General features: G+C 49.4%; 1 pseudogene; it reads left to right on the top strand.

The window, feature by feature from the left end:
• The first annotated feature begins 513 nt into the window (after positions 1 to 513).
• On the top strand, positions 514 to 1,462 carry LOC147363820 (olfactory receptor 10AG1-like; annotated as a pseudogene).
• The last annotated feature ends 8,856 nt before the right edge of the window (positions 1,463 to 10,318 follow it).

Here is a 10,318-nt window from a genome sequence, read left to right on the forward strand (position 1 = left end):
AGATTGACTAGTTTTCTGTGATTATGGTTTCAGTGTGTCTGCCCTCTGAAGCCCTCTCACAACACCTACCATCTTACTTGGATTTCTCTCACCTTGGACGTGGGGTATCTCTTCACGGCTGCTCCAGCAAAGCGCAGCTGCTGCTCCTTACCTTGGACGAGGGGTATCTCCTCACCGCCACCCCTCCTGACCTTGAACATGGAGTAGCTCTTCTCTGCTTTCCTGCACCTGTGCAGCCAGCGCTCCTTGGACGTGGGGTTGCTCCTCTCAGCCGCCGCCCCTGGCCTTGGGCTGGGGGGTAGCTCCTCCCAATGGGTTTAATGATAGGTTAAACCAGATAGGTTTAATGATAAATAAAAGTATACTTCTCTGTACTTTTAGAGCACCTGGCATTATAAGTTTGGTTTTTATAAGGAAATGAAAAGTAAGAAGACATATAATCTAGTTTATACACAAAAAACAAGAGTCAGTAAAAATGAAATGACAGTGCCTCTGATTGAATCATTCCCACAGATGAAATATGAAGAGATGGAAGCGGAAGACAACATGTCCACAGTGATACAGTTTGCACTGCTGGGGTTTTCTGACCTTCCAAACCTCCAAGGGTTATTATTTGGGGGTGTTCTCCGTCATTTACATCATTATCTTAACTGGAAATAGTCTCATAATAATACTAACTAGGCTTGACCCTGCACTGCACAAACCCATGTATTTTTTCCTGGCAAATCTTTCCTCCTTGGAAATCTGTTACGTGTCCATCATTCTCCCTAGGATTCTGGTGAACCTTTGGACTCAGGACAGAAGCATTTCTGTGCTGGACTGTGCTGCCCAAATGTACTTCTTCCTTATCCTCGGAGCCACTGAGTGCTTCCTCCTGGCGGTGATGGCCTATGACCGCTGTGTGGCCGTCTGTGGCCCTCTGCACTATCCCCTGGTCATGACCCCAAAGGTGTGCCTCCAGCTGGCTGTGGGCTCCTGGGTCAGTGGAATCCCAGTGCAGATAAGGCATATGTGCTGGATCTTCTCTCTGTGTTTCTGTCACTCGAAAGAGATTAGCCACTTCTTCTGTGACATTCCCCCCATTCTGAAGCTGGCCTGTGGAGACACTTTTGCACACGCGCTGTCAGTCTATGCAGTAGCTCTGTTGTTTGTTGCTGTACCTTTTATGTTGAACCTTGCCTCTTACAGCAAAATCATTTCCACTATTCTGAGGTTGCCAACAGCCAGAGGGCGAGCCAAAGCCTTCTCCACGTGTTCTCACCTGTTGGTTGTGCTTTTATTCTTTGGATCTGCTACCATTACCTAATTAAGGCCCAAATCCAGACATTCTGCAGGAACTGACAGACTCCTCTCTCTGTTCTACACCATAATGACGCCGATGTTCAATCCCATGATATACAGCCTTCGGAACAAGGATGTGATTGCAGCATTGAGAAAATTGTTACTTAAAAAAGTAGTGTGATGAGTTTATTTTAAAATGCTTTAAATACTGGCCACAGGGTTATCAGAGAAATTTTTAAAGATCTCTACATTTCCCAGTTTAAAAGTTAACCACTTCTTTTTATACTATATTTTCCAGTTCAGTTCAGTTCAGTCGCTCAGTCATGTCTGACTCTTTGTGACCCCATGGACTGCAGCATGCCAGGCCTCCCTGTCCATCACCAATTCTTGGAGTTTGCTCAAACTCATGTCCATTGAGTCAATGATGCCATCCAACTATCTCATTCTCTGTCGTCCCCTTCTCCTCCTGCCTTAAATCCTTCCCAGGATGAGGGCCTTTTCAAATGAGTCAGCTCTTAGCATCAGGTGGCCAAAGTATTGGAGTTTCAGCTTCAGCATCAGTCCTTCCAATGAATATTCAGGGCTGATTTCCTTTAGGATGGACTGGTTGGATCTCCTTGCAGTCCAAGGGACTCTCAGGAGTCTTCTCCAGCACCACACAGATCAGCCTTAATTATTCCTGTATCCCCTCCCTCCCCGCCACGTCCTGTCCCTCCAGGTCATCACCTGAGACTGGGCTCCCTGTGCAGTACAGCAACTTCCCACCAGCTATCCATCTCATGCCTGATTGTGTATGTATGTTGATGCTACTTTCTCCATTCATCTCACTCTCTCCCTCCCCCATGGTGTAAGTCCATTTCCTACATCTGAGCTGTGTGATTCCTGCCTGCTCCTCTGCTTGACAATTGCCAGCTGAGCTGCGTGATTCCTGCCTGCTCCTCTGCTTGATTATTGCCAGCTGAGCAGCATGATTCGTCACTGTTGAGCTCCATGATTATTTTCTGCTGACTGCGTGATTTGTGCCTGCTCACCTCTTTGATTATTGCCTCCTGAGGTCCCTGTTCGGGCGCCACCTGCCAGGGACCAGCCGCAGCTGATCCAGGGTATTCGAAGGAAAGACGGCCTAGGCGACTATTTATATGCTAGTTAGAGATATAAAGAATAATAGAATGAGGATCGCTCAGTAGGAAAATTCAGTGGAGAAAAGAGACCGAGTAGATTGGTTTACGCGGGAGACCAATTAAACTTCAAGACAAGAAGTTTGCACCACTTACGTAGGCCGCAGGCACCCTCTCGAAGAGCGGAAGGTGCCTCACTCTAGACACCTTCTCGAGTGGGTCTTAGAAGCCCAGGCATAATTATTAAGCGTGGTGGGTTCCGGGCTCCAGTTGGAGACTCAGCTGGAAGTAAAGGGAAGGATGACGTGGGGAGACCAAGCGTTGGTGAGCAAGGTCCGTAGCTTTATTTTCAACAGTGGTTTTTATACCCTAAGTTACACATAGAGGATAATAGGGGATGCAAAGTCAGCAGTCTTTGATTCTTATCAAAAACCAGGGTTTCTTTCCTGCAAATTTATCGTAGACAAATGCTTTAGGTGATTTACATCATCTTCTGGCCAGAAGGCCTACTAACATTTTATGACTCTTGACAAGGACTTGTCAACAAAGTCTTATTTTCTCTAAGAGTAATTATTTTAAGGTTTGGCGCCATCTTCCAAAGAGAAAATTGCATTCCTATAGGGTGGATGTGTAATGGGTTTACAACAAAGGAAAGAATGTATTACCGTAAGGGTCTAAAGTTACTAACACCAAGGCCACTACTTATTTTTTCTACATACCAATTATATTAATTAATACACATTCAAGGATACACTTCAGGGGATGTGAAAACTTGGCAGCAAGCATTGGCTCATCAATGAAATCCTTTACTAGTCTTATTCTGACAGTTTCTAACTCTCTGAGAGGCTCTAAGCTATTTGAATATCTTCAGCTTCCCGTGCCTCTGGAGGCTGGGAGGCTGTAAACAATCATATGCATAGCTGTAGGAGTCCGGGTAAATTTGTCAGGCGAGTTAGAGAGCCATCTGAGGGGTTTGGATTTAAACACCCCTAATTGCCCAGGAACTTTATGAATTGGAGCTGTAAGTTAACTCTTTGACAGAGAGAGCGAGACGGTGGTGGGGGACAGCCCCCAGTAAAATCAGAGGTGAGAGCACAAAGCAATAAAGTAGGCAGACTCTGGTTTTTTGGGGGGTAGATGCTCGAGAATATCCGGGTGGACTCCTGAGGCTCAATCCTGCATTTGCGTATGCCGAGCCTCCTTCCTCATGACCTTTGTCCAGAGTGGAATGCCTCACCGGCTACCGGCACATGATCAGTGCATGCTCAGTCACGATATCAGTGCACGATCAGCCACGTGATCAGAGCATGATAGCCACGTTATAAGTGCATGATCATTTACATGATCAGTGCATGCGCTGTCACGTGATCACTGTATGATCATCCACGTGATCAGTGCATGCGCAGTCATGTGATCAGTGCATTATAGCCACGTGATCAGTGCATGTTCAGTCACGTAATCCATGCATGATCAGCCATGTTAACTGTGCCTGAAGAGCCACATGATCAGTGCATGATCTTTCACGTGATCAGTGTACGATCAGCCACGTGATCAATGCATGATAGCCAAGTGATCAGTGCATGATCAGTCACGTGATCACTGCATGTACAGTCACGTTATCAGTGCATGATAGCTACCCGATCAGTGCATGATCAGTCACGTGATCAGTTCATGATCAGTTACGTGATCAGTGCATGATAGCCAGGTGATCAGTGCATTATCAGTCTCGTGATCAGTGTATGATCAGCCACAGGATCAGTGCACGATAGCCACGTAATCAGTGCATGATAGCCAGGTGATCAGTGCATGATCAGTCACGTGATAAGTGCATGATCAGTCACATGATCAGTGTATGATCATCCACGTGATCAGTGCATGATCATCCACGTGATCAGTGCATGCGTAGTTACGTGATCAGTGCATGATAGCGACGTTATCAGTGCAGGATCAGTCATGTGATCAGTGCATGATAGCCAGGTGATCAGTGCATGATCAGCGACGGGATCAGTGCAGGATCAGCCACGTGAACAGTGCGTGCTCAGTCACCTGATTAGGGCCTGCTGAGCTGTATGATTCCTGCCTGCTCATCTGCTAGAAAATTGCCAGCTGAACTGAGTGATTCCTGCCTGCTCACCTGCTTGATAATTGCCAGCTGAGCTGCGTGATTCCTGGCTGCTCATCTGCTTGATAATTGCCAGCTGAGCTGCGTGATTCCTGCCTGCTCATCTGCTTGATAATTGCCAGGTGAACTGAGTGATTCCTGCCTGCTCATCTGCTTGATAATTGCCAGCTGAGCTGCGTGATTCCTGGCTGCTCATCTACTTGAATATTGTCAGCGGAGCTGCGTGATTCCTGCCTGCTCATCTGCTTGATAATTGCCAGGTGAACTGAGTGATTCCTGCCTGCTCATCTGCTTGATAATTGCCAGCTGAGCTGCGTGATTCCTGGCTGCTCATCTACTTGAATATTGTCAGCAGAGCTGCATGATTCCTGCCTGCTCATCTGCTTGATTATTGCCAGCAGAGCTGCGTGATCCTGCCTTCTAATCTGCTTGATAATTGCCAGCTAAGCTGCGTAATTCCTGCCTGATAATCTGCCTGACAATTGCTAGTTGAGCTGCGTGATTCCTGCCTGCTCAGCTGCTTGATAATTGCCAGCTGAGCTGCGTGTTTCCTGCCTGCTTATCTGCTTGATTATTGCCAGCTGAGCTGTGTGATCCTGCCTTCTCAACTGCTTGATAATTGCCAGTTAAGCTTCGTAATTCCTGCCTGATAATCTGCCTGACAATTGCTAGTTGAGCTGCGTGATTCCGGCCTGCTCAGCTGCTTGATAATTGCCAGCTGAGCTGCGTGATTCCTGCCTTCTCATCTGCTTGATTATTGCCAGCTGAGCTGTGTGATCCTGTCTTCTTAACTGCTTGACAATTGCCAGCTAAGCTTCGTGATTCCTGCCTGATAATCTGCTTGACAATTGCTAGCTGAGCTGCGTGATTCTTGCCTGCTCCTCTGCTTGATTATTGCCAGCTGAGCAGCATGATTCATCACAGCTGAGCTCCATGATTATTGCCTGCTGATTGGGTGATTCGTGCCTGCTCAGCTCTTTGATTATTGCCTCCTGAGGCACATCATCAGTGAATGAGAGCCACACAATCAGCACATGATCATTCACTTCATCAGTGCCATTCAGTCACGTGATCACTGCATCGTCCATCACCTGTACAGTTCATGATCAGCCACGTGATCATTGCATGATCAGCCACGTGATCAGTGTATGATCAGCCACGTGATCAGTGCATGAGCAATCACGTGATAAGTGCATGATAGCCACGTGATCAGTGCTTGATCAGTCACATGATCAGTGTATGATCATCCAAGTGATAAGCTCATGAGCAGTCACATGATTTGTGCAAGATCAGCTACGTGATCAGTGCATGATAGCCAGGTGATCAGTGCATGATCAGTCTCCTGATCAGTGTATGATCAGCCACGTGATCAGTGCACGATAGCCACATAATCAGTGCACCATAGCCAGGTGACCAGGGCATTATCAGCCACGTGATCAGTGCATGCGCAGTCACGTTATCAGTGCATGATAGCTACGTGATCAGTGCATGATGAGTCATGTAATCAGTGCATGATAAGGCACGTGATCACAGCATGATAGCCACGTAATCAGTGCATGGTCAGTCACGTGATCAGTGTATGATCATCCACGTGATCACTGCATGATCAGCCACCTGAACAGTTCGTGATGTCACGTTATCAGGGCCTGCTGAGCTGCGTGATTCCTGTCTACTCAGCTGAGTGACAATTGCCAGCTTAGCTGTGTTATTCCTGCATGCTCATCTGCTGGATAATTGCTAGCTGAGCTGTGTGGTTCCTTCCTGCTCATCTGCTTGATAATTGCCAGCTGATCTGTGTTACTCCTGCCTGCCCATCTGCTTGATTATTGCCAGGTGAGCTGCGTTATTCCTGCCTGCTCAGCTGCTTGATTATTGCCAGCTGAGCAGAATGAATCGTCACAGCTGAGGTCCATGATTATTGCCTGCTGATTGCGTGATTGGTGCCAGCTCAGCTTTTTGATTATTGCCTCCTGAGGCACATCATCAGTGAATGATAGCCAAGTCATCAGCGCATGATCAGTCACATGATCAGCGCAATTCAGACACGTGATCACTGCATGCTCAGATAATTGATGAGTTCATGATCAGCAGCGTGATTAGTGCATCATCAGCCAGGTGATCAGTGTATGATCAGCAACGTGATCAGTGCATGATCAGCTACGTGATCAGTGCATGCGCTGTCATTTGATCAGTGCATGATCAGTCAGTGATCAGTGTATGATCAGCCACGTGATCAGTGCATGATAGCCACGTGATCAGTGCATGATAGCCACCTGATCAGTGCATGATCAATCATGTGATCAATGCATGATCTGTCATGTGATCAGTGCATGATAGCTAAGTGATCAGTGCATGATAAGCCACGTGATAAGTGCATGATAGCCACGTGATCAGTGCATAATCAGTTACATGATCAGTGCATGTGCAGTCTAGTGATCAGTGCATGATAGCCAAGTGATAAGTGCATGATCAGTCAAGTGATCAGTGTTTGATAGCCATGTAATCAGTGCATGATGAGTCATATGATCAGCGCATGATCAGTAACGTGATCAGTGTATGATCATCCATGTGATCAGTGCATGCACAGTCTCGTGATCAGTGCATGATAGCTACGTAATCAGTGCATGATGAGTCATATGATCAGCGCATGATCAGTAATGATGAGTGTATGATCATCCATGTGATCAGTGCATGCACAGTCTCGTGATCAGTGCATGATAGCCACGTGATCAGTGCATGATCAGCCACGTGATTAGTGCATGATCAGCCACGAGATCAGTGCATGATCAGCCACGTGATCAGGGCCTGCACATTCCCGTAATCAGCGCCTCTCAGTCACGTGATCACTGCATGATAAACATGTGATCAGTGCGTGATCAGCCACGTGATCAGTGCATGACCAGTCACGTGATCAATGGCATGACAGTCACGTGATCAATGAATGATAGCAACGTGATCAGTGCATGATCAGTCACGAGGTCAGTGTATGATCAGCCACGTGATCAGTGCATGATACCCAAGTGATAAGTGCATGATCAGTCACGTGATCAGTGCATGATAGCCCCGTGATCTGTGCATGATCAGTCAAGTGATCATTGTATGATCAGCCACCTGATCAGAGCATGAGAGCCACGTGATCAGTGCATGATCAATCACGTGATCAGTGCATGATCAGCCACGTGATCAGTATACGGTCAGCCACATGATCAGTGCATGATAGCCCCGTATTAAGTGCATGAGCAGTCACGTGATCAGAGTATGATCAGCCACGTGATCAGTGCCTGTTGCCACGTGATCAGTGCTTGAGAGCCACCTGATCAGTGCAGGATCAGTCACGTGATCAGTGCATTATCATCCACGTGATTAGTGCATGTGCAGTCACGTCATCAGTGAATGATAGCCACGTGATCAGTGCGTGCTCACTCACATGCTCAGGGCCTGCTGAGCTGCGTGATTCCTCTCTGCTCATCTGCTTGACAAGTGCCAGCTGAGCTGCGTGATTACTGCCTGCTCATCGGCTTGATAATTGCCAGCTGAGTTGTGTGATTCCTGTGTGCTCATCTGCTTGATAATTGACAGTTGAGCTCGGTGATTCCTGGCTGCTCATCTGCGTTATTATTGCCAGCGTCATTGCTCTCGAGTCATGGTACCGGAAGCTGGCCTTGAGACGTGTTGAAGAAGGTCTCTCGAGGTCTTTCTCGGGTTGAAGCAGGAAACCCTGGCTTCCCTCGACTTGTGCAGGTGACCTCAGGGGGCTTCTCATGGTGACTCTGAGAAGTCAGGGAAACTGGAGGTGGGAGGGGCCTCTCGGGTCTCCACTGGGTTTGGTGCATTGGAAGAGGGCCTCATCTCCACGAGAGGAAGGAACCTCAGGGTTCCTCTGATTTCAGACTCCGATCGCAGGGTCTCTGCAGACTTGGGACAGGAGAGGCAGGCCTCGTCTTGGGTTGAGGCATGGAACTCCGCTTGCCTCTCGAGGTGTCCCCGTGGAGAGAGGCCATTTGTCGAGCTGTATTTGAAACCTGGGGTTTTTTTCCCGACGATGCACGGGCGAGTCACTGCCCCTTCGTGTTGACTTCATTCACAGGGTGGGGTTCGAAGAGGTGTCCGGGCATCAGGTTCTTATCAAGAGGGGCCCGGGAAATCGGGGTCCTTCGGAATGTGGAACCACCCATGAGGCCACGTCTGCAATGTCGTCCTGAGACCAGCCTCATCCTGAGGTGCGACCGGAAGGTCGGGAACCCCTTCAAGACAAAGCAGGCAGTCGACCCTCCTGTCCAGATCAGGAGGGTAGAAGGGGTCAGAGGAAGTGGTGCCGGAAAACCCCGGTGTTCCTCTCGAGGGAGACCGCGATGTTGGGGAACTTTGTGGGTCGCATCAAGGGTACCACGTACCGTTTCCACCTCCAATTCCTAACGTGGGACTTCTCCTGAGACGCTGTAGCGGGAAAGGGCTTCATCTTGCGATGACGGGGGAACCACGTGGTTTTTCTCGAGTTGCGGCGGGATACTCGAGGTACGACGGGGAATTCAGGATGCCTCTTGTGTTGGCCCAGGCAAGTCCAATCTTCCATTCGAGTTGCGAAGGAAAGCTGGGGATTGCTCTCAAGTGACTGCAGGGCCAATAGACCTCATCTAGGCTTGTGTCCAGAAGCCAATGTTCCTCTCCAGGGGCGACAGGGATCTCAGGGTTGCATTCCAGACTCACCCAGGGAGTCAGGCCTCGTCCCGAGTGGAAGCAAAGACCTCCATTCTCCTCTGGATTGGTGACCGGTATTTGTTGGAGCCCAGAGAGTGGCCTAAAGGGAGCCACTCCTCCTATGGAGTTTGGAGAGAGGAGTCGGGATTGCACTCTAGGCCATGGGGGAAACGAAGGCCCTCATCTCGGGATGACGGGGGAGTCTCGGGGGTTTCTCTTGAGCGGCGGCCCCAGTGTGGGGTTTCTCACGAGGTACGACGCCAAGCTCAGTGAGCCTCTCGTGGGGCACCAGGGAAGTTGGGTCTCCATGCGAGTGACGAGGGGGAGCGCGTCATTGCTCTCGAGTCATGGTAGGGGAATCGGGCCTCGAGACGCGTTGAAGAAGGACTCTCGACGTCTTTCTCGGGTGGCGTCATGAAACCCTCGGTTCCCTCGACTTGTGCAGGTGACCTCAGGGAGCTTCTCATGGTGCCTCTGAGAAGTCAGGGAAACTATGGAGGTGGGAGGGGCCTCTCGGGACTCCACTGGGGTTGGTGCATTGGAAGAGGGCCTCATCTCCAGTTGAGGCAGGAACCTCAGTGTTCCTCTGATTTCAGACTCTGAACGCACGGTTCCTGCAGACTTGGGTCAGGAGAGTCAGGCCTGGTCTTGGGTTGAGGCATGGAACTCCGCTAGCCTCTCGAGGTGTTCAGGGGGTGAGAGGCCACTTGTCGAGCTGTATTTGGAACCTGGGGATTTTTCCGGACGATGCACGGGCGAGTCACTGCCCCTTCGTGTTGACTTCATTCACAGGGTAGAGTTTGGAAAGGTGTCCAGCATCGGTTCTTATCAAGAGGGGACCGGGAAATCGGGGTCCTTCGCAATGTGGAAGCACCCACGAGGCCACGTCTGGAATGTCGTCGTGAGACCGGCCTCATCCTGAGGTGCGACCGGAAGGTCGGGAACCCCTTCCAGACAAAGCAGGGGAGTCGACCCTCCTGTCCAGATCAGGAGGGTAGAAGAGTCTCAGAGGAAGTGGTGTCGGAAAACCTCGGTGTGTCTCTCCAGGGAGACCGGGATGTCGGGGAACTTTGTCCGTCGCATCAAGGGTGCCAAATAC

This window comes from Bos grunniens, chromosome 11, assembly GCF_055505025.1.
Source record: "Bos grunniens cultivar Pamir isolate PY7600 chromosome 11, Bosgru_T2T1.0, whole genome shotgun sequence".
Classification (NCBI taxonomy): domain Eukaryota; kingdom Metazoa; phylum Chordata; class Mammalia; order Artiodactyla; family Bovidae; genus Bos; species Bos grunniens.